The sequence below is a fragment of the Anabrus simplex genome, chromosome 2, assembly GCF_040414725.1.
Source record: "Anabrus simplex isolate iqAnaSimp1 chromosome 2, ASM4041472v1, whole genome shotgun sequence".
In the NCBI taxonomy this organism is placed as follows: Eukaryota; Metazoa; Arthropoda; class Insecta; order Orthoptera; family Tettigoniidae; genus Anabrus; species Anabrus simplex.
Window position 1 is genome coordinate 681,344,322 of NC_090266.1, and position 25,565 is coordinate 681,369,886.

Genomic DNA, 25,565 nt, shown 5'->3' on the forward strand with positions numbered 1-25,565 from the left:
CAGCCCTCGTACCACTTTTCAAATTTCGTGGCAGAGCCGGGAATCGAACCCGGACCTCCGGGGGTGGCAGCTAATCACGCTAACCACTACACCACAGAGGCGGACAATTATTTTAAAAATATTTAATTAAAACTGCAAACTTGATAGCTCATCGACATTTTCTCCGAATACAGTACTCTCCGGTTCGAACCTCTGCCGAAGCTTACGTCATTTTTAAATTCAAAATCCTATACCATATGGTTCAGATTTTTCGTAAAGCTAAATGCAGTATCACTTTGATTTGAATAATGGCATTTCCGTAAAATACTAAACTTATTTGCTGTATTATTCTTTCTGGCCTTTACTCAATTTCTTGAAGTCGGCAATTTATGTGGATTTGGCCCAGTTTACGGTCGGATGTCCTTCCTGACGCCAATCCTATGTCCTCCTTCCTTTTCGTCATCGTTTCCACATCCCATCATGGACCTTTTCTCCCTCTTCTTACTTTTTTCTTTTCTTCACCTCTATTGTATACTGAGAGCGATATATCGGTATCTTCTGGAAATTCGTATTTTTTCCTTGTGTTTTTTAGTTAGTACATTTACTAGTCTCAAGAGGTCAAGTGGACTTCATCGCCTGAATCTAGTTTGTCAGCTATATCTTGCTGGAAACCTACAAGTTCAGCTTCAGTGGAACAATTTTACCTAAACCCGAACTACCGAGTATAATTCATGTGACAGAAAATGCAATTAACAGTTGTTTTAATTTAGTATGTTCTACAGTACCGCAAGACAGGGCATCGTCGCCGCCATTTCAGGCGTGTTCCGCTCCTTGACGTAGTCGAAAATCGCAGTCGTGAATATCCATGAACTGAAAGTACGGTTCCTTGGCTGAATGATCAGCATAGTAGCATTCGATCCAGAGCGCCCTGGCTAGAATCCCGGCTGGGCCGTGGATTTTGGCCACGTCGTGGCCTTAATTAAGGCACAGCCCCAGCATTTGCCTGGTGTAAAAATGGGAAACCACGGAAAACCATCTTCAGGGCTGCCGACAAAGGAGTTCGAACCCACTGTATCCCGATTACTGGATACTGGCCACACTTAAGTGACTGCAGCTATCGAGCTTGGTCTCTGGAATATTAAACGGACAACGCAGAACCGGGTACATGCTCTTGATCACTGCTGAAATAATTTGAAAGCACCAGGGAGTTTCAACAGAATATGAATAACACTGTAAGGATAATCATTTCACCCTCGTACCATATACTGTATCTGTATAGCACTATGTCGAATAATATAATACCGAGCTCGATAGCTGCAGTCTCTTAAGTGCGGCCAGTATCCAGTATTCGGGAGATAGTAGGTTTGAACCACACTATCGGCAGCCCTGAAAATGGTTTTCCGTGATTTCCCATTTTTACACCAGGCAAATGCTGGGGCTGTACCTTAATTAAGGCCACGGTCGCTTCCTTCCCACTCCTAGCCATTTCCTGTCCCATCGTCGCCATAAGACCTATCTGTGTCGGTGCGACGTAAAGCCACTAGCAAAAAAAAAAATAATATGTTCACATTCTTCGAAATAATGTGGAACTTTACGACATTGTAGTTATTTACTGCATACAATTTCTACACCAGCATTAAAACGTACCGTCAGATACCATTTTCAGTGCACGTACACCAGTTACTTAGGTACTAAACAGTTGGCTACACTGCGTCATGTGGGCGATTCAAATGGACGGTTTGAATGATGTGCCCTGAACTGAGCGAATTAGTGTGCGCTTCTTGTACCCTGTGTTCAATCGAGACAAGGAACCAATAAAGAATAGATCAGCTTTAAGATCAGTAATACATTCTGGTTCTCCCTACGAAAAACAATTCTGAGGAAAACTAACAGCAGCCGCATCACGAACAAGATGAATTTGAAGAAAGTGCAATCTTTAGAGCAGGGCCTCTCAGGGTGCAAGCACCTGGTGCATGCACTGTGCACGGTGCAAAAGACGACTTCCCTTGGTTGACCAGAATGCAGACCCCCACCCCTCGAATTGGAGCAATAGCGCTGTCTCTCTCTTTCCCCACGCCTGTCTCGCTCGCTCCCCCTGTCTCCCTCTTCCTCACTTGCTCCGTAGCGCTCCAAATCCAAGCCGAGTTGAGCCGAGCTTAGCCGAGTAGCCCAGAGACGAAGCGTTGGTCCGAGCCGAGACGAGTGGGACCGATGCACTGTGCACAGGAACTCTGCGCCACAGTTTGCACGCGTGAGATTTTGGGCGTTTGAGAGGCCCTGCTTTAGAGGAATGCGGGGCTCATAAACCTAATCCCCAACCATCAACGTCGAAGACAACTTGCCAAAGAAAGAAAACAAAATGATACAGGAAGAAGACAGCTACTACGCTGGTTGAGGCAAATATTTTACCGATGATTGGATAAATCGTGGCAGTTGTGAAAAATGGCGACACGAGGAGTGCTCTGGTCATGAAGGGATGGGTGCCGTCACATGCAACCACTGTTTTTAGATACGTTTTAGGGTGCGAACTGTTCAACGACAACATCATGGACTCTTCGGCAGACTGTTCTGGCAAGGGTACTCATTTACATGCTATACCTCTTTTGGGGTTTTCTATTTTTCAAAGAAACATTTAATGTTATTGCTACATTGCAGATGTGTAGACTACTAGGCAATGGCAGTGCAAAGGCCTTCTCACTTACTCGATTGATTACTTTGAAAAATAATCAGTAACCCGTTTCCGCTAATGGTTTAAACGATGTGCCTTGAACTGAGCATCCTAATGCGTTCATATTATTTAAATAAAAATAAATACATTGAACATGGAATTAAATACAATATTGCACGCTGCAACGGGAAGGTGTTTCTCGAAATTGAACATCTCAAGCCATACATTAAACCTCTCTTCCGGCTTTTGTAGTCGGGCTGAGAAGCTCAGACGGTAGAGCGCTGGCCTTTTGAGCCCAACTTTGCAGGTTCGATCCTCGCTCAGTCCGGTGGTATTTGATGGTGCTCCAGATACATCAGCCTCGTATCGGTAAATTTTCTGGCACGTTAATGAACTCCTTCGGGAAACATCCCAGCACCTCCTCCTACGTTGATCAGCCTTATCCGAATGGCGTTGTACCTGGTTACGGAACTTGCAGATATGGTGTTCATGTATGGTTAAGCAAATGGAAGCAGCAGAGAAGCCGGACAGTTGTACAGCAGGACCATATATCCACATAGGAGACATCCTGCTCACACCATGTTTCCACGATTGTTCCAACGATTAAGCAAAACAGGGCAGTTGGTAACACAGTACAATGACGGAGGAGGACGTTTGCTTCTGCTCGTCGGGATTGTCTCCCCTGTTGCACTCTTAGCACATGTAGTGTACGGTTCAGTCGGAGGTATCAGACCGATTTTTGCTTTAACTTATGACTGCCGGCCGCAGTGGTATAGTGGATACGGTGTTGGTTTACTAATCCCAAGTTAACGTGTTCAAAACCGACTGGGGTCGCTGGCTTGTAAGGGTGTTTAAAGGTGACAACCCCATGTCGTTGGCTTCCGTCACGTTGAAGAACTACTGTGGGACGAAATTCCGACCCCCGGCGTCTGTTAAGAACGGACGGACGTTAAACAACTTGGATTATAAATACATTTTGAGCCGTGCTGTGTGGTTCAGACAGTTGAGGCGCTGGCCTTCTGACTCCAACTAAGCAGGTTCGATCCTGGATCAGTCCGATGGTATTTGAAGGTGCTCAGATACGTCAGCCTCGTGGCATCTCCGAAAACCGTTAAAAAAGTAGTTGGTGGGACGTGAATCAAATAACATTATTATTATTAACACAGTTTGACTCGAACCTTTTCCGGACTGCAGTTCCTAATTTCAAATGGTCCGGCTACATGGCTAAATGGTTAGTGTTCTGGCCTTTGGCCACAGGGGTTTCGGGTTCGATTCCCGGCAGGGTCGGGAATTTTAACCATCACTGGTTAATTTCGCTGGCATGGGGGCTGGGCGTATGTGACGTTTTCATCATCATTTCATTCTCATCACGATGCACAGGTCGCCTACGGACGTCGGATCGAAAGACTTGCTCCTGGCGAGCCGAATATGTCCACGGACACTCCCGGCACTAAAAGCCATAAGCCATTTCATTTTTTTGAATCTCAAATTGATGTATTTGCAGTCCTCCATCATCCCTGAAAATTTGTAACATAATCTCGATACATTCTGTTCATACAATACCTTATTGTTATCATTGGGGAGCAGGGTGGTGTAGCGGCTTAGCTGCTTGCCTGGCATCCCGGCGAACGTGGTTTGATCCCTGGTTTTGCTGGGATGGGATTTTCAGTTCAAAATCACATGGTGTCAGGAAGGACATGCGACCTTGCGGGTGCGGGTGCGAACTGCGTCGCACATGTGTATTTGGCCCTGTTTTACGGCAGGATGTCTTTCCTGCCCTATACGGAGGGATGTAATCACTAGGGCCCGGATTCATATGCACTAAAATCTCCAAAAATATGCATGCACATATGCACTAAAAATTTGAAAATATGCACGAAAATATGCACTAAAATAAAACAAAAATACACTTACCAAACGCATTATTTAATTTTAATTACATATTAAATTGATAAACATGTTTCATTCCTTGTAAAATGATTCATGGCAGTAGGTTATTAACATTTTTTCGATGTTTTCAGGGGTCAATGACTTTCTGTTGTCGGACAGAATTAATTTGTACGCTGAAAATTATCGTTCTACGTCGATGCACGTAACTGGGCAATACTTGTACACTGGCACTGATTGCTTGGAACATTCTTCTGGCAAAGACTGCCTGATTCCACTTATGTTGTTGCTTATGGATTGAAATGTCAGAAAGAAGGAAATAGCTGTTGTGAAAAGGGCCATTATCCGTCTGCGACACTGAAAGCACTGTCCTTAATCAGGGAAGGCTTCTCGTGTTGCCCAGGGATGTAAAACATATACAGAGTTCATTATATTTTTCATTTCGTTCAGAAATCTTAAACAATCGAACGCACATAAGAGAAAAATATATCTATATATGCAGTAACGTTCAAAATATGCACTAACATTCAAAATATGCATTTGCATATGCGCATATGCATTATTAAAATATCCGGGACCTAGTAATCACTATTGCGTGTTTCTGTGGTGGTTGGTAGTGTAGTGTGTTGTATGAATATGAAGAGGAGAGTGTTGGGACGGACACAAGCACCCAGTCCCTGAGCAATAAGAATTAATCAGAAGCGATTAAATTTCCCGATCCAGCCGGGAATCGAACCCAGGACCCTCTGAACCGAAGGCCAGTACGCTGACCGTTCAGCCAACAAGTCGGACAACATGCGACCTTGAATCCCCGGTCATAACTCTTTCACGCCTCAGTGTGTGCAGGGACTCTGAACAATCGGGATAGGCTGCGGGAAATGGTGATGATGATAGTTAAGATTATTTGGCATCCATCAACAATCATTTGTTATTTCTGTTATAATCGAAATATACTCCTACTTCGGGGTTACGAAGGATTTTGGGGATACGCCAACCAAAAATTTGAATACCACACTCCTAGACGGTTACGCCGTAATTTAAGGGCCCCCATACACGTTACGTCTTTGCGCCCATCTTGTCTGGGCAGTTCTAAGACCCTCCACCGTCTTAGGCTTGGCTCGAAGTAAATCTGTCGTCGGTTGATTTTTCTGTGCGTGTACAGGTAAGCTGGCGAACAAGTTGGAGCCTGTGTGCAGTCTTCAGTCTTAGCATCAGTAAGCAAAGCAAAGTCACCTCTGTACAGGCCATGAAGGCCCTTGGAGGAGTGGAATGTAAAGGCTTCCACCATTGTTAACCGCGGCACGTGATGGGGTAGAGTGGTTAGCTCTACGCCCCCAGGAATTAACCTGGCTGAGTGAACCTCAGGGCCATATGCACCTCCGAAAGTGGAAATCTCGTTTCTTAAATTTTACGATTTCCTGACGGGGATTCGAACCCACGTCCTTCCGGGCGAACCGAGCTCGCCTTTACCGCCTCGGCCAGGCAGCCCCTCTTAGCATTAGTATTAACGAATATTGCTCTTACTGTGCACTTCACTCGTAGGTTGTAACATCGGACTTCATCCGGCTGTACCGTTTTAATCCCTGCTTGTGGAAAAAAAGGAACGAGTACAGGGGTAAAAAACAAATACAAAATGGCTGGGCTGACTGGTTCAGATGGTTGAGGCGCTGGCTTTCTCACCCCAACCTGGCAGGTTCGATTCCGGCCAAGTCCGGTGGTATTTGCAGATGCTCAAATACGTCAGCTTCGTGTGGTAGATTTACTGGCATGTAGAAGAACTCCTGCAGGACTAAATTCCGGCACTTCGGCGTCTCAGAAAACCGTAAAAGTAGTTAGTGAGACGTAAAGCCAATAACATTATTAAACACAAAATGTTGCTTATGAATAGGTACTGTACACTCGAAAGCTTTAGTATCTCGCGGCCAGAAATATTCATTTCAGGCAAGAAATCAGTACAGCACTCAGGAGCACCCAGCACCTGCTTACACACTCTCATCGTTTACATCCATAAGTCGCGTTAACACATGCACACATCTGAAGAGTGAGGGGAGGAGGAGAAAACGAAGTACGAGGATATCGAGCATGAACGAAACACACGCGGATGGGAAGGTACTTGCTTCCCCGCTTGCCCACACGCCCCACTGGCTCGACAATGAAGGGAGAGGGGAATGAACGGAGGAACAACACGGCTCCTTCAAGGCAACAGACGTAATGTGTAAGTCAACTCATTGAGGGTCAAATTCTCCAGTTTCTTTGCAATTCTTGTGTGCGAAATCTGGCTGAAATGTTAGCGGTCTCACCTTTGACTTCATTATCAAATGGCATCGCGCTCAACCAGTGTAAGAAAAAATGACCCTTATTTTCGTCAATGCCCTTTTAAATACTAGTATTACTACTACTACTAATACTACTACTACTACTACTACTAATAATAATAATAACAATGATGTGCCGTTGCTGGCAGGACCTAGTGTTTACAGTGCACTATACCTTCTGGTATGGGCTAGAGCAATTTTGTTACTTTGATTGATCTGTCTCTGTCTTATGCTTGGTTTTGACAATATGAAAGTGACTGAGGTATGAGCGATGCTAGTAGTGCCATTCCTTGTACAGCCAGTCCCTGCTATGAATGGTATGAAAATGTTACTCATAGGGTCGGTCGGTGCATGCATTTCGGTGGGCTTGGCTGACTGATATGTAATAGCAACTTCTGGCTCAGTGAAGAAAGCAACGGGAAACTACCTCACTCCTCATTTCCCCTAGTACGCCTCTTCAGTGACGCCTAGGCCATCTATGACGGCTGATGGCAGAGCTGTTGAGGATCCAACCAGACTTAGGGCTGAAGACTGAACATACATACAATAATAATGATATTTTATCCTCAAAAACCAAAGTAAAAATAACCTGGAATTAAATAATTATGATTATCAGTGACGCAAGGGGTTTGGAAAACCGTTCCTATGAAGTTGTTGTCAGCGCTGATCAAACAATTAAATGCCATATATTGGGTTGGGATTACATTGTACATACTTCATCGCAATTAAATTACAGTTAATTAAATTTTTACTTGATTAGGAAAATCTAGTATAGCCAGAATGTTTAACCATAGAACCATCTTAATCAGTTCCCGAAAAAATTGAACTGAGAGTGACCTCTGAGTGCGCAACGTCGCAAGCCACACCTCCTGGAAGACGAACACATCGTCAGGGTTGGCTGAAATCTTCGCCCAAACGTTACCTGTTTCCTTTCCCTCCCGAAATTCTTGTGATCGCGATTGTACGCGTAAAGTTGTCGGAGACTGATCCCGAAACTACATAAGAATCTGTGGTAACAACACCATGTACCTTTTTTAATATTACACTGTAAGCTTACGTTATATATAATGTTGATTAATATTTTTAAAGGAACGTGGAATTCATTTTTTTTAACTTGTTCCAATAACTTAGAGTTAAATTGTTCATTAAATTTATATGCGACCGTTTACCTCGTTTAAGGAACCAAGCTTTTGTCCATTTTGATCCAGTCCATTTCTTCTTAGCTTTGATTTCAAAGCTAATGCTGCAGTGGTGAAAATTAAAAGTTCCTCTAACTGACCGCGACACTGACAGACCGTATTCCGTTTTAGTTAGAACTGCGGAGGCAAGACGGGTGCTATAGGCCCCTTTAGGCCGGGGAGATTCGTGTTGGTGATGTGATTTGCGGAGAAAGTTGGGTGGGTACGGCCGTAGCCTATACATGATCTGTCCCGGCATTCGGCTTAGTGCAGGAAAACGGACAACCAAGGAAAACCATTCTGAGGACTGCCGAATGTAGAGCTGCAAGACTCTAGCCAAAACTAGCTGCTGTTAAGCCGAAGCCTACTCTATCACTACTCTTACCACTCATAGCTTAGCTATCTTCATATCGTTTATAGTTGTCCTTTGGCATAGTTAAATTTGTAACTTTTAGTCGGAGGATTAAGTAATGAATAAGATACGAAAAGCGGACCTTACCTTCAAGTACTAAAGTTCTCTTCCTTTTTTTCTTTCTTTCTTAATCTGTTTACCCTCCACGGTTGGTTCCTCCATCCGACTCGGCGAGGGATCCCAGCTCTACCGTTTCAAGGGCAGTTTTGCTGGAGCGTGAGACTTTGGGTCGGGTGATAAAACTGGGAAGGAAGGCCAGTACCTGGCCCAGGCGGCCTCACCTGCTATGCTGATCAGTGGGCTTTGTGGGGGATGGGAATATTGGAAGGGATAGACAAGGAAAAGGGAAGGAAATGGCCCTGGCCTCATGTTAGATACCATCCCGGTATTTGCCTGGAGAAGAAGTGGGAAACTACGGAAAACCACTTCCAAAATGGCTGAGGTGGGACTCGAACCCACTCCTCTCTCTACTCACCTGACCTTCCGAGGCTGACTGGATCCGGTTCGAGTTCTCGAAGCACTTTTCAAATTTCGTGGCAGAGCCGCGAATCGAATCTGGACATCCGTGGGTTGCAGCTAATCACTCTAACCACTATACCACAGAGGCGGACAGCAAAATTCTCAGGGGAGCAAAAATTATAACATGGGGCAAGATTTATTGATTTAGGAGCACCGGGCGAGTTGGTCGTGCGGTTAGGGGCGCGCAGCTGTGAGCTGGCATCCGGGAGATAGTGGGTTCGAACCCCACTGTCGGCAGCCCGGAAGATGGTTTTCCGTGGTTTCCCATTTTCACACCAGGCAAATGCTAGGGCTGTACCTTAATTAAGGCCACGGCCGATTCCTTCCCACTCTTAGCCCTTTCGTATCCTATCGTCACCATAAGACCTATCTGTGTCGCTGCGACGAAAAACAAATTCTAAGAAAAGGAAAATTTAGGAGCAAGCGCTTTCTGCACTCCTGAACAAGTAAGGGAACGGTTTGGTTCATGATTTAACCTCCAGATAGCATTGACATGCTATTTTTCTGAACTCTTGTAAATGCAAAGAATTTATGTTCAGGAAATTCATTACATATGTTTTCAAAGAAGATTTTAACACCAAAACTATATAATACTGAACTGTTTTCTTTGTTTCCATTAATACATTAATTCCGTATTGACGTGGGTGAAGTTATGTTTCCATTTCATAGAACTGCTATAAATGCAAGTGATTATTTTTAAATAAGATGACAGACGCTCTTGCGTATATAATAAAGCTGACTCAGTGGCGCACTCCGTTAGTCTCTGTTCCCAGAATAGCAGCTTCGATGCCGACTAAGGTCGGTGGCTTCTGAGGCAGTTCGAATGCGACAACAGGACAGCACGATTCAAAAAAGTCTCCCCTGGAGCATAATTCTGACACCTTGGAACCTTTTAAAATCTATTGCACTTAAACGGACGTTAAAACAAACAACGTTCTTCTTCTACCTTGAGCTTTCCACTTGTTGCAGAATCCCATAATATGTCCCTTCTCCATACATTTCTCTCCGATTTAGTCTGTCACATAACTGAACAGATCCCCTTTTAAGACACACGTACTTTTCTCCAGATCTTAGCTGATGTACTGTCCATGGCTGAATAGTCAGCGTCTTGGCCTTTTGGTACTCAGGTCTCCGCGTTCGACCTCCGGCTGGGTCGAGGGATTGTAATCTGAAACGGTTAATTTCCATAGTTCGGGGACTAGGTGTTTGTGCTATTCCTACCGTTCACACATAGCACAATCCTTCACCACATTAATACGCAATTTCCGTACACGGAAGATGTCACCCACCCTCGTCGGAGTATTTGCCTTTAAGGGCTGCAGCAGGCTAGAAATAGCCACATGGAATTCTTAAAAAAGCCGATGTACTCAAAATTCTGCACTGAGATAACAGCTGTCTCTTCTTGCAAGGAATATTTTTGCGTCTTGGAAAGCAACGTTAATTCTTAAGTTTTATCCACGTCTGGTGATTTTTGGTGGTCACTTAAATTTAAATTTTGAAGGTTGTGTAAGTTTTCTTTTTGTTTTGTGTCGCGCGAATGTCCCGCGAGGCTGTGGCCCTTGCTGTGGGACTATAGAACGTGAAGCAGTTAAGTTAATTTTTAAATACCGGAAAGTAGTTGGTGCACACGATCCCTTTAGGCTCGACTAATATCGGGCTATGTTTGTTTTTTCGCAAGTCTATTAAACTAAACTGAGCGTGGCAAATCTCCCAGAAAAGAAATATGTTAATCCCCTAAAACTAAACCAGGCCATTGAGGATTTCTTTCTCGTGATTTGGAGAATTAGGAGTCCGAGAAAATTAACTGAGGAACGCTATAAGCGAAAGATGTGGGTAGAAAGTCTTTGTGGAGCGAATTTTGTGCCCAAATATATTTTTAATAACAATAACAACCGAACCTCATTCACATTCTTACTCCTTTGCGTGTTCTTTTAGCATTGAAGCTAAGTTTTATTTCAGTTACATATTATTTCATGGTTCATGGTATGGGATTCCGTAATCTCGCCCTTGTTCATGAAACATGGGCAATGCCCCAGTGGCTTTGTAAGTAGAGTCGGGATACCATTTACTATGGGACGGGAGATATTCTGAGTCGTGGTCCTCCTTGTGCTCAGGCACCAAGGAATATACAATCCACCGGTGGTCCCTAAACCGTTCTCACTGGGACTATATGTACGTTGGGTAGCATCCAACCTAACATAAATTCACCGGGTTCAAAATGCTTTAATCGTGCCCCGGACCTATGGTAGTGACGGAGTCCAACTTCTATTTCACAGGTCAGGGGTTCTTTGGAAAGAACTTAGCGAAGGAAATGAAATTCGATGGGCAGCTGCAATTATTAATGGGGCTTATGGAAGAAATAAAATAGAATTAACTGAGTTAGAAAAGAGGATGCGTCTGGATGTTGAAGGGGTTCATGATGTTCGGGCAAAGGAAGATAACGGAAAGATATGAGATAAGAATAATAATAGCGTGTGGCCTCCTTAGACGCCACGTCTTTTGAGTTGACGTTGTATAGGCGACGTGCGCGTCTATGAGGATGGGGCGCTCCCTATGATGAATTCTAATGATAAAAATGGCACACACACCCAGCCCCCGATACATTGGAATTAGCCAATGAAGGTTAAAAATCCCCGACCAGGCCGGGAATAGACCCCGGGACCCTCTGGGCCAGAGGCCAGCCATGGAGTCAGACGGTACGTATATGAGATTATAAGGTGTTCTAAACAGATGTTACAAGGGGAAGGAAATATCGTGCGGGTGCGGCACGTAAATCAACGAATAATGATTATAGATTTGGTGGTTACAGGGATTAGGACAAGAATCGTCTCAGTGTATTCATAATGTGATATAGGTGGCACGTTTTGCATTGAGTGACGTCGTAGTTAGCGTCAACAGAAAGGACAGCATAGTGCTAATGGGCAATTTCAATGCAAGAATTTGTTAATGGAACTCCAGAATATGAGTATCCTATGTGGTGGGTACATGTGGGGAAGTTATTGAAGCTAATTGGAATAAGAAGCGTTCGCTGGACTTCTGCACTAGTATGACATTGTCAGTTAAGAATACATTCTTCAAGCATAAGGCTAATCGCCGCTACTCATTGAGGGTAGAGACAATGAATCCATAATAGACTACTGTATATCATAACTAGAGCGCGGATTATATGTAGAATAAAAATAACAAATATGTACATAAATATGTAGCTAAAATTGATAAAATATGTAGTTATGTATGTAATTATTAAAAAATATGTAACTTAAGATCTAAGCTTTATTTGATGTAAGGAAAAGGAAACAAACCCGAAAAATGTTAAAATTGCAGACGTTATTCAAACTGTAATTTTCATTTGGGGGCGCAATTAATAACTAATTATTTTCTAAATTTTCTGAGGTCATCGAATGCCTTCTGTCTGTTAGGATGTTCTTATGTACACTGACTGACAGAGCAAATGCAACACCAAGAAGGAGTGGTCAGAACTTTATGCCAAGTGCAGGGTAGACTGACGTCACTGAGGTATGCTCATGATGTGAAATGCGCCGCTGTGCTGCGCACGTAGCGAACGATAAATGGGACACGGCGTTGGCGAATGGCCCACTTCGTACCGTGATTTCTCAGCCGACAGTCATTGTAGAACGTGTTGTCGTGTGCCACAGGACACGTGTATAGCTAAGAATGCCAGGCCGCCGTCAACGGAGGCATTTCCAGCAGACAGACGACTTTACGAGGGGTATGGTGATCGGGCTGAGAAGGGCAGGTTGGTCGCTTCGTCAAATCGCAGCCGATACCCATAGGGATGTGTCCACGATGCAGCGCCTGTGGCGAAGATGGTTGGCGCAGGGACATGTGGCACGTGCGAGGGGTCCAGGCGCAGCCCGAGTGACGTCAGCACGCGAGGATCGGCGCATCCGCCGCCAAGCGGTGGCAGCCCCGCACGCCACGTCAACCGCCATTCTTCAGCATGTGCAAGACACCCTGGCTGTTCCAATATCGACCAGAACAATTTCCCGTCGATTGGTTGAAGGAGGCGTGCACTCCCGGCGCCCGCTCAGAAGACTACCATTGACTCCACAGCATAGACGTGCACGCCTGGCATGGTGCCGGGCTAGAGCGACTTGGATGAGGGAATGGCGGAACGTCGTGTTCTCCGATGAGTCACGCTTCTGTTCTGTCAGTGATAGTCACCGCAGACGAGTGTGGCGTCGGCGTGGAGAAAGGTCAAATCCGGCAGTAACTGTGGAGCGCCCTACCGCTAGACAACGCGGCATCATGGTTTGGGGCGCTATTGCGTATGATTCCACGACACCTCTAGTGCGTATTCAAGGCACGTTAAATGCCCACCGCTACGTGCAGCATGTGCTGCGGCCGGTGGCACTCCCGTACCTTCAGGGGCTGCCCAATGCTCGGTTTCAGCAGGATAATGCCCGCCCACACACTGCTCGCATCTCCCAACAGGCTCTACGAGGTGTACAGATGCTTCCGTGGCCAGCGTAATCTCCGGATCTCTGACCAATCGAACACGTGTGGGATCTCATTGGACGCCGTTTGCAAACTCTGCCCCAGCCTCGTACGGACGACCAACTGTGGCAAATGGTTGACAGAGAATGGAGAACCATCCCTCAGGACACCATCCGCACTCTTATTGGCTCTGTACCTCGACGTGTTTCTGCGTGCATCGCCGCTCGCGGTGGTCCTACATCCTACTGAGTCGATGCCGTGCGCATTGTGTAACCTGCATATCGGTTTGAAATAAACATCAATTATTCGTCCGTACCGTCTCTGTTTTTTCCCCAACTTTCATCCCTTTCGAACCACTCCTTCTTGGTGTTGCATTTGCTCTGTCAGTCAGTGTATATAGAAAAAGACCTTTCACTTCACATGAAGTCAGTGGCGCTTATTTCAAGTAAGGAATGATACTGGAAGATAAGTTCTCATTCTCAGGGAGTTGAACCCAATACGTTGGTCATACTTCTTTTAATTTGTGTCTTTCTCCGTAGTAGCAGCGACATGTCATTGACCCACCCTTCTCACTGTACTGTTACTTCTTAATGGATGCACAAACCATCAACATAGCTAAGGGATGCGATTCTTTGACAGAATACTTCACTTTAAATTATTAAGTAATTTGTTCAGATGTTAGAGATGTACAAACTTTTCAAACTATTTTCAAGTGTTTAATTAAAAAAACGTAAATTGATGTAAAATTAGTGAAAAGAGAATTGTGCTTTCTTTCAGATGCGCAATATCCTTCAAAATATTTAAAATATGTAATACTTATCAAAATGTTTATTATGCATCGAAATATGTAAAAATATGTAACTTTAAAATCCTGGAATAATTGTCCTTTTAGTGTGATTCCCCGACATTTTAGCTTTTCTTACGGCTACATATATGGGAACAGAATATGTGATTACATATAATCCAGGCTCTAATCATAACCGACATTGGAAATGTGTTAGGAATGTGCGGGCATTCCGGAGAACTGCAGTGAACTAAGAATCCCTAGGACTAGGACAGAGAAAATTAAATCAGTATGCAGATGGATACGCGTGAAAGTCCCCAGAGCGAGGGAATTAGACAAATGTATGCATACATGGGTAGACTACTGAAATGTTCCAAATAACAGACAGTCAGCAGGTTCAGAATAGAGAAAGAGAATGGGTGGCATACAGGGATACTGTTGTTGAAACAGGAAGGGCATGCCTAGGGCAGCTTGCAAACATAAGAAAGCTTGAAACTGGGACTGATGTAAAAAGGAAATACGAAGACGAAAGAAATAATGCGAAACAAATCATTATAGAGTTGAATAAGAAATTGAGATTGAGAAGAATTGAGATTATGGGGAGGCGAACAACGAAGGTAGTGAAATTACGTCCGAGGAAGAGGAAAGTAAGATAAATTAAATACGTTGTCATAGAGCAGCAGGAATAGAAGAAGTTATGTAGATTTGAAGTGGTGAAATATGGTGGGGAGAGAGAGATTAAATGGCTTCATAGAGTAATAGGATTAACATGGAATGTTAGTAAGATACCTTCTGGTCCGGTCCCGCGGTGTTGGGGGGTAACGCGTCCGCCTTTTACCCGGCGGCCCCGGGTTCGATTCCCGGCTGTTTGTAAATGATGAATATCCCTCGCCTGGGGACTGGGTGTTTGTGTCGTCCTTATCGTTCCTTTCCTCACATTTAACACTCTACACTTCCTCCATTCCAATTACACGCAGGTTCATATCACATGGTGTTAGCGTGATTAGCTGCCACCCCCGGAGGCCCGGGTTCGATTCCCGGCTCTGCCACGAAATTTGGAAAGTGGTACGAGGGCTGGAACGGGGTCCACTCAGCCTCGGGAGGTCAACTGAGTAGAGGTGGGTTCGATTCTCACCTCAGCCATCCTGGAAGTGGTATTCCATGGTTTCCCACTTCTCCTCCAGGCGAATGCCGGGATGGTACCTAACTTAAGGCCACGGCCGCTTCCTTCCCTCTTCCTTGCCTATCCTTTCCAGTCTTCCCATCCCTCCACAAGGCCCCTGTTCAGCATAGCAGGTGAGGCCGCCTGGGCGAGGTACTGGTCATACTCCCCAGTTGTATCCCCCGACCAACAGTCTGAAGCTCCAGGACACTGCCCTTGAGGCGGTAGAGGTAGGATCCCTCGCTAAGTCCGAGGGAAAAACCGAACCTGGAGGGTAAACAGATGATGATGATGATGATGATGATCACATGGTGCAAGTAGGGGCAAAAGATCTCTATAGGTCGACGCCCCGAACAAATAGCATTTTGAGAAAAGAAAAAAGGTACCGTCTGAGTGAAAGAAAGCAGTAACTAAGCAAGGGAATAGGAAGGAATGCAACAACTATCCAGGTATTTCATTGATCATTATACCAGTGACTCTTATGAATGAATGCCCTGAGAGCCCTTACGACAACTTTTTATAAAGCAGAGACATTACGCTTCTAACCTCCCATATTTTCATCGAAGACCTAAGCCATGCTCGAACAAAGCTCCTTGAAATTCCAAGCCAAGTCAAGCTCCAAACATAGTTCCAGAATATTCTAATTACTGTACTTTTAATTCGTTCCTTGCACCAGCAGACTATAGAATAAACATAAACACAAAATTGATTGCCCCTTCACAACATTTCTTGTCCTTGTCTTTCACCACACACCAAACTACTGATCATCACTGGCAATAAAATTTTACCGTATATAAATGCAACATGAGCCTCCGTTGCTCAGGCGGCAGCGCGCCGGCCTCTCACCGCTGGGTTCCGTGGTTCAAATCCCGGTCACTCCATGTGAGATTTGTGCTGGACAAAGCGGAGGCAGGACAGGTTTTTCTCCGGGTACTCCGGTTTTCCCTGTCATATATCATTCCAGCAACACTCTCCAATATCATTTAATTTCATCTGTCATTTATTAATCATTGCCCCAGAGGACTGCGACAGGCTTCGGCAGCCGGCACAATTCCCATCCTCGCCGCTAGATGGGGGCTTCATTCATTCCATTCCTGACCCGGTCGAATGACTGGAAACAGGCTGTGGATTTTCATTTCATAAATGGAACATATGAATTATATCTATTAATTTTTGCAAAACTTGTCATCTGAAACATATTAGTTGCAGTGAAACTTGGGCACTGGAGTGGTTTCTGAATATTCCGATAGTGTCCTTCAGTACAGTTGTTGCATTATGTATCATGAAGGCCTTCGACAGTCCAAACTGTTTACAGAAATTCTCAGAGAAATGTGAAATGGCCCCTCTGTCACTAGTCATCAAACCGAATAAAGTGATGATTTCCAGATGCTATGTCTCCTTGGTTGATATTTGAGTCTCTTCTTTGAATCTACTTATTCAGGCTGACTCTTACAGTTCTCAAGCCTGATTGTAGGGGATATGATGTAACATTGAGACGAGTTTGGTTTAAAGGTGATACTCACTGGAGAGACCACGTGGTTTATCCCTATACCTTCAACTGTTCACCTTGCTCCATGATGACAACAGTTGTCGAGACGTTCACTATGTGGACAAGCTCCCAGGACGTGAACTAGATTCGGACTACGGCAACGCTGGCAGGGGTTGTTGCCCTGGGATCTGCCCGGTACGGTCCTTGCGGCTGACACATTCGCGGTCATCATAATGCCTTCTCTCAATTCGCTACGTTGTGTGGTTTCCACAGAAATGTTCGACATATTGCTCCGAGGGACACCTCTTGACAGGAATTTAAGAAAGAAATGCGAAAGTGATTACCAAGGCTTAACTGAAATATACAACCACCTCAATCAAGAAGTAGGTGCAGGGAAAAAGAGAGAGCAGATCACCTAATCATCAACAAATAAGGTAGCTAGTATAAATCATTTCCATAACCACGAGCTAATTTTGTTATAAAACTAATTGTACCTGAAAGAAGAAATACTTGAGAGTACAGCAATGTTAAAACTATTACTAATATTCGGCTCACACGAGTATATTAACCACTGACTAGTCAAGGAATATGATATTTTGCAACTTACATAGCATTAATTCCACGAATTCCTGAGACGTGGTCAAAATGTTCGTTTATAGGGGTCACTGAATATGTCAGTCAGAAACAAGGAGTGTCTGTTCAAAAGGTGTTATTTCCATCACAATAAATTTGCGGGAAAACGCATAAAACGTAGAATGAAAGGCATATGGAACGTACCCTGGTCAGGTACGGTACACATTCTAAGGCATGGGATCTTTTTTGGTCTGGATTGCTGATGACGTTCGATAGTATTCAACTACTGCAATGCACATGGAAGAAATGCTAGTTTTTATTTTGAAGTGGAAACAGCACCTTTTGAACAGACAGACACTCTTCAAATACTCACTTCAACTATGTACCGTAATGAACCTGTGCAAGGGCTTTGGACTTGTCACGTACAGTTGGTTAAAGGATGTTCTTTTTTTATTTGATCTTTCCATTTTCTGCCCATGCATGAAGCTTGTATGGTCAATGACTGGGTCTTCTGTTGACAGTGACACTCTCCGTACGTAACAATGAACAGTTCGGGAAGGCCAAGCCCAAACCTATTCCAAATCCAGTCTCGCAATGAACAGGTGGCGAATTCCGTCCTGTGTTACATAATTCAACGTCTCCTGCACCTGCTGACGCGGTGCTATTCTCAAAGAGTGCTGAGTGAGGCATGTACTGATCATGCCCCATGCGTTAAAATGAATGGGTGTCCGAAGATTGTGCCGGTCATCTAACGTGTCGAACAATTTGTTGACGAGCAGATTTCTCAAGTGGGTGGATACTATGATTCTGGATATTATAACTTACATCGCATTCCATTTACAAAAGTGGCTGAATAATGCAGTGGACATTGTTCTTTACGTACCTCCCTACCTACTGTATAATTTTCCTCACAAACACCAGAGACGAGCGGGAATTGATTTGTTGTAACTTTTACCAAGACAGACTTGAGTGCAGTGGGTGAGCATACATACGCAAACAAACATCAGGAGGGCAAATGTAGAACTCATTCTTATTATTAAACGTTACTAAACTACATTCGATCATTCAGGTGTTTATGTCTTTATGCCAAAGAGACATGAAAGACGGCGTTGTGCTGCGATAAGTAGAAGTCTGACCAGAGATGTGCGTGCCCATACTTCTGCTGCATGTAATAATGATTTTCAAAGGTCTTATGAGGTAGTTTTCGGTACCAGTATTGCTTGAATGACTAAAAGTATTCTATGAATCTCCATGCAAAGGAAACATTTACAGCCGGGATGGGTGGCTGAGAAGGTTGAGGCGCTGGCCTTCTGACCCCACCTTGGCAGCTTCGATCTCTGTCCGGTGGTATTTGAAGGTGCTCAAATACGTCAGCTTCGTGTCTGTAGATTTACTGGCACTTAAAACTCCCGTAAGACTAAATTTTGGCATCTCGACGTAGTTAGTGGCACTTAAAGCCAATAACATCATTTTTTGAAAGAGTTGCATAATAAATGAAATGGCGTATGGCTTTTAGTGCCGGGAGTGTCCGAGGACAAGTTCGGCTCGCCAGATGCAGGTCTTTTGATTTGACTCCCGTAGGCGCCCTGCGCGTCGTGATGAGGATGGAATGATGATGAAGACGACATATACACCCAACCCCCCTGTCAGCGAAATTAACCAATTATAGTTAAAATTCCCGACCCTGCCGAGAATCGAACCCGGGACCCCTGTGACCAAAGGCCAGCACGCTAACCATTTAGTCATAGAGCCGGACAGTTACATAGTGTACCTTCTGCTTGAAGTACTGAAGATGCCTATTTTTTCCTTGTAATCTGCTATTATCACAACGATCCTCGTCACAAATAAGGAATTGTTCGATTGATAGAATTGCATTCATTTAATAATGGCAGAATCCAAGTGTATCATCTGATGCTCAGTCAAGCTGTCATGTGAGGATTTAAATTCTACTAGTACCATGCATTCAGTTCATTCAATGTATTATTTAAGTTAACTGAACAAGTAACGGATCAGTCTGTAGGCAACGTCCGCCTCCGTAGCGTAAGGGTTAGCACCATTGGCTGTCATTGTCGGAGGACTGGGTTCAATTTCAAATACTCCCCAAAATTTAAGAATGGTAGCAGGGCCCCTATGTGGTAATGGTGCATGCAACTCACCGTGATTGGGGAGGGGGGAGGGGGTGGAAAGAGTTGCGAAACCTCGGGGTGAGGACACGAGTTTAGTTTTACTAGCCAAGAATACATAAGTCAAGAAAAACTTTCACATTCTGAAGGATATAATTGATCATTATTTAATATTTTATTTAGGTCTAATAATTTTTAAACGACGAAAATGCAAAAATATTCCTAATACCTGGTGGGACGCAGTAAAACTTGTAGAGAAAGTAGGATACATACGGCAAATTTACAGTCAACCTCCTAAACAGAGATCTAAGATTAACAGCTTCGCCCTGTCTCTTTCATTTTCTCGACTCCTTTTCAACTTCATTACCTTCTTTTGAATGATCTTTCACCATTACAGGCACATAAGTTCATACAATCTGGTGTAAAACTACTTGTCCGAACAAACCTTTTATGCATAAAGTACGTCATTAAAATATAGATGTGCATCCGGGAGATACTGGGTTCGAACCCCACTGTCGGCAGCCCTGAAGATGGTTTTCTGTGATTTCCCATTTTTACACCACCAAATGCTGGAGTTGTACCTTAATTAAGGGCACGGCCGCTTCCTTCCCACTCCTAGCCCTTTCCCATCCCATCGTCGCCATAAGACCTATCTGTGTCGGTGCGACGTAAAGTAAATTCAAAAAGAAAAGATATTATCTTAATTTTTCCTCTCCTATTTCCCTTCCTTTCACAAGGCCTTAGGGACCCTTTGAACGAAAATCCATTCCCAATTTTGAGTTGTGCCACCTCACAAAGCCAGCTCTGGTATACAACTCTTGCTTCACATTATCCACTTCTCACTGCGAGCGTGTGGCGTGTTCGCGGAACCGGTTGCTCTCATCCGGACCGACTCCAGCGAGGTGTTGTCGAATTGGTCCGATGGTTATATCAATTTGGAGATCGACCAATAGTGGGGTCTAACTGGTGCGACGGTTGGCACAGGGGATGGGGTCGAACTGGTTCGACGCTAAAATATCAAAACCAAGGATCGAAGAAGCCTTGTCGTCCGCTCATATATTATACCAACTCTCCCAACAAAATGACACGGACAATATAGTAAATATATATTGGTCAGTGGCATGCACTGAACCCTATCTACCCCAGCGCTGCTGGGGTAAACAACTTTGTATTAACATCTTTCTAATGAAATGAAATGTCGTATGGCTTTTAGTGCCGGGATATCCCAGGACGGGTTCGGCTCGCCAGTTGCAGGTCTTTATATTTGACACCCGTAGGCGACCTGCGCGTCGTGATGAGAATGAAATAATGATGAAGAAACACATACACCCAGCCCCCGTGCCGTAGGAATTAACCCATTAAGGTTAAAATCCCCGAGCCGGCCGGGAATCGAACCCGGGACCCTCTGAGCCGAAGGCCAGTACGCTGACCGTTCAGCCAACGAGTCGGACATCTTTCTAATTATTCCTTAGAACGCTTTATATAATGTTTAAAAATTGCGAACATCTAAGCCAAGCTAAGTACAACTGTCTCGACAGTCTGCTCGCACTACCGCAGCTTAGCTTCTCCAGCGAGCTGGGTTTCTTTGCCGGCGCGATAGAGAGCTACCCCCAGCGAAATTTAAGGGCGCTTGGGTGACGCATGCACTTGGAGCTTCCTGGAGGCGGAGCTGTAGCCCCAACCACGACAGCAATTTACGGCGAAAGGCCAGCTAGCCTAGGTAAGGGGTGTTAGTTTTAATACTTAACACTCGAAGTCTTCAGCGCCACACACTAGAGACGGCAAGAAAAATATCAACTTCTTTACAGTACAGCCACTTGCACATCGTCTTGCTAATAAAAACAGAGCCAGTATATGAAATCAATTGTAATATAGCAGAATATATTTTCGTCCTTGGTTTCGGCATGTATACAGTTTTTTCGAGCAATTCATTGATGGTTTGTGTACAGTATGTGTTCCGATAGCCGCAGAAAAATATTTAGGTTGCCCAGCCTGAACACAAAGTTAAGTGCGAATGGTTGTCTGTGATGGTGGTATATAGTGAATTATTGTAGTGTTCCTCTTGGATTATAGGTGAAGGTTTCGCGAGTTCTGTGGCATTCTTCATGAATATAGCGTGTGTTATACGTCGAGACAAATATTTTCCCCCGTTTGTCGTTGATGCACGTACACTCAGTATGCGAGTGAAACTATAAAACTTCAACGACGGTAAAATACCAGTTAAATTTTGCTGATTAGTTTAGATTAGGCTTTTTAAGTAAAAACAAACAGTTAGTCCCAGTGTATTTTTGTGAAAACCATGACTGTACTATCACGAAGCGTCACCGGATGAAACTGTGAGTACATTGTTTAAAATCTGCTATAGATTAAGTTATGATGGTGTCGTCACTGCCGTGGATATCAGTTTGGAAGTATGTGCGAGCGTGTGGTTGAAAATATTCTTGAATTATCTTTGTCAGGTAGACCTTTCCACGGAAAAAGACCTTTCCACGAAAAATACAGCCTTATAAAATGGTAATGTTGACTTTAGAGAGTGTGGTGGGGCTACGATTGTTAATATCTAAACACATTTTTGCAGCTGGGGTAATTAATATGTTCACCGCACGCTACTGATATTGGACTTTCGGCGTTGTCAAATAACTTATAATTTCATCCTTGGATCGAAAAAGCCTTATTGTTGTCTCATATTTTATACCAACTGTCCCAATAAAATGACAATTTAGTAAATATATTCAGCGGCCTTTCGGCCTCGTCAAATAATGTAGGGCCTATATATGTAGTGGCCTTTAGGTTAGGTTAGGTTCCCCACTTTTCACCCGATTGTACCTTGTCACCTTTTGAATGTTTAAATCCCTCTAAAACGACTAAATTCAAGCCCTTGTCACTTAACGTGGATACCGTTGTACATTTGTGTTAGTACTACTCTGCACTGAGCCTGCCCGAGAACTGACACTGAGTCTAGTTGGTGAGGGGTCGGGATTAAGTTAGTAGGCCATTCGGGAATTCCTGCCTTTACCTGCCAACTATCCGGCGGACAAGTTCTACCGCGACCCTTCTCTATGGAATATTTTGACCGTGGAGCCATTTCTCAATAGTGATGATCCTCACGGTTCGAGGGATTGAGCCCTAAACTCTCTGAACCGAGGGCCAGTACGTTGATCTTGTACATCCCTACCTTTTACTTTTGTTGTCCATACTTCACAAGAATGATTTGCTGAAAGGCGTACAGTAATAATAATAATTTCGCGTGGCTATTTCTAGCCAGGCTTTTTAAGGCAGACCCTCTGATGAGGGTGGGCGGCATCTGCGTGTTATTGTGGTGGAGGATAGTGTTATGTGTGGCGTGTGAGTTGCAGGGATGTTGGGGACAGCACAAATACCCAGTCCCCGAGCCATTACAATCAACCAATGAATGTTAAAATTGCCGACCTGGCCGGGAATCGAACCCGGGACCCTCTGGACCAATGGCCAGCTCGCTAACCATGGAGCCGCACAGGTATACAGTGACAGGGTGGGATTCCGTTGGTTAGAAATCTGTAAGCAATTTGACATATGCTGAACACAGAATGTGCTGAAAAGTTACTATCTCCTACCCTGGGAGTTAAATGAAGAATCAGGGAAAGATAAGTTGGCAAGGAGACCGAAGATAACTTGCAGCTAGGAGAGAAATTAAATCAAGATGTACATAACCCTGTACACAATCTTCGTAACTGAAATGTACTGTATTAGTTCACAGAATAAAATGTCGTTATATTGAACGTTTTTAGTGAGTTAATATTCTCTCTAGGCCATGGGGGTTTTACGTGTTTCACGCTAAAGTTTACGGCATGATTCAATCCTAACCCAAATTCAGCATAAATGCACTCACCAGAACAAACATTACAGTGTCATCAAAGCAGCGGTTACAGTTTGAATGCCTATCGATGCATGTGGAACTATTGATATGAAAAGATATGTCTCAGCGTTATGGATTCCACGAAAAGTTGAATTTCCCGATATCAACATTCATATAAAAGCCTGCTTTCTTCAGGACAACACAGCCTTCACAATGCTGGATATATTTTCTGCTGTTTGAACCCGAAGCTTCGAGCTCCTTTCGTAAAGCAACACGGGAATCACTGAAGTTTATTCGGTAGGGAAATAATTATATGGTATCCGTACTAAAAGTCCACTCTGATTCTATACTCCTGGAAGTGATTTAAGAAATTTCGGTCTCATGCACCTCAGTGGCGGTTGGTCTTCACTCTGCGGATTTTAGACTCCTAGATCATTTTCTTTTAGTTTTCTTTAGTATTAGCGAGGAACATTAATACCTGCAACTTATAAATAAATGCAAATAATCTTAAGTGGCTATTGGTCAGTAGACATTATCCTTGAGACGATCTCCAGTCCCAGCCTTCTTCTCCTTCATGGCCTTTTCCCTATTACATGCGGTCGGCAATATGCGTGAACTGAGCCGAGTTTTATAGCCGGATGTCCTTCCCGAGGAGGTATATATTCACTATTTCATATTTCTGTGATGGTTATTAGTGTAATGTGTTGTATGTGGATGAATATATGAATTACGACGAACGCAGATACCCCTGAGCTAGAAGAATTAACCAGGCTTGTTTAAAATGTCCAACATGGCCAGGAATCGAACCCGGAACTCTCAGAACCGAGGGTCTCTACGTTTATCATTCAACCAAATAGCCGGACTCTGCACAGACGGTGATATTTGGGATATAATCATAATAATAATAATAATAACAATAATAATAATAATAATAATAATAATAATAATAATAATAATATAATTCCTTCAACTTTATGGGTCTTATGAGAAAGCCGGAATGTTGATCTAAAAGATCATTCTTTCATAAGCCTGTAAATCTGCCAACACAGCTCTCCCGCATTTAAACAATAGTCTTATGTCGAAATTCAGTCCGAAAGCCTTGAGTAAAGGAGGAAAGGGAAGGGGCCTTAAGAAAATTGGTGTGCAAGAAATGGATAAAAACTGTTGAAGAATTACTTTTGACCTCGCCAATGTGGTAAAAGTGACAAGTTACTTGTGGATTCAGACCTTTTATCTCATTTATTTCATGGCCTTCCCTCTAATTACATGGGAATTCTGAAGGGTCTTCCCACTTTCCGGTTCCGGATCCTGTTGAGCTCGCAGCTAGAGAAAAGCACGACTATACACAGTATTTGCCATGCAGGAGCGATGATTATGGGTTACGTAGCGAGCATGTAATTTTATGAGTGCGCTTCTTTACAGTTGTCCGCCAGCCCACAGTTAATGAGCACTTAACCCGCACGTTCCCGCTGTAGCTTTATCCACGCAAGGTAGAGGAGTAATGGGCAACGGAACTAGCACAAGAAATAGGGGAGACTCAGATAAATCAGCAATATCAAGGCAAAATTGGAAGTAAGGCGCATTTTTAAAATGGTTATCAAAATAGTATTTATACACTGAAACAACTATTACTTATATTTTTCAGCACTGCAAACTAATGTTATATAAGGGACAGTCAAATGAAAATTGAACACACGCCATAATACACAATCTTCGTGAAAGGTGGCAACACTGTTGTTACGTATCGACACTGCCATCGCTGTGGTAGAAGAACTGCATAGTGACAACTCTAGTGTGTTCGCCCAGCCAATTGCAGACTCCGCGGAGCTGTGGGGGGAACCATGGCTTGTGAGTGGTCCATGCCTGTTTCTTAATTCACTACCTGAAGAGTGATTTTATGTATTGATAAAGCTACAGAACACAACATAGTATTATTTGTATTACAGAGGGTTATTCCAAACTTAGGCCGTCGTAGTGCAGAGCTTTTTCGTCAATAGTACAGTAGTTATTTCTGAAAGAATGTGGGTTTCCTAACCTGTTCCAATAATAACCATCCCTTGCTGCCACTCACAACAATCAACAAGGCTTTTGAAGTAGTTAGCCAGTTCTGAGAACCCAGTAGTCAGCGAAGATGCAATAACAAAGACATCCTCCTTACGTAACCTCTAAATACTGAAGTTTCG

General features: G+C 43.8%; 1 protein-coding gene across 1 annotated transcript in view; it reads left to right on the forward strand.

The window, feature by feature from the left end:
* LOC136864365 (secreted frizzled-related protein 5) overlaps positions 1–25,565 on the forward strand; it is a 586,474-nt gene that overhangs the window by 260,587 nt on the left and 300,322 nt on the right. The gene's annotated exons all lie outside the window — the stretch shown is intronic.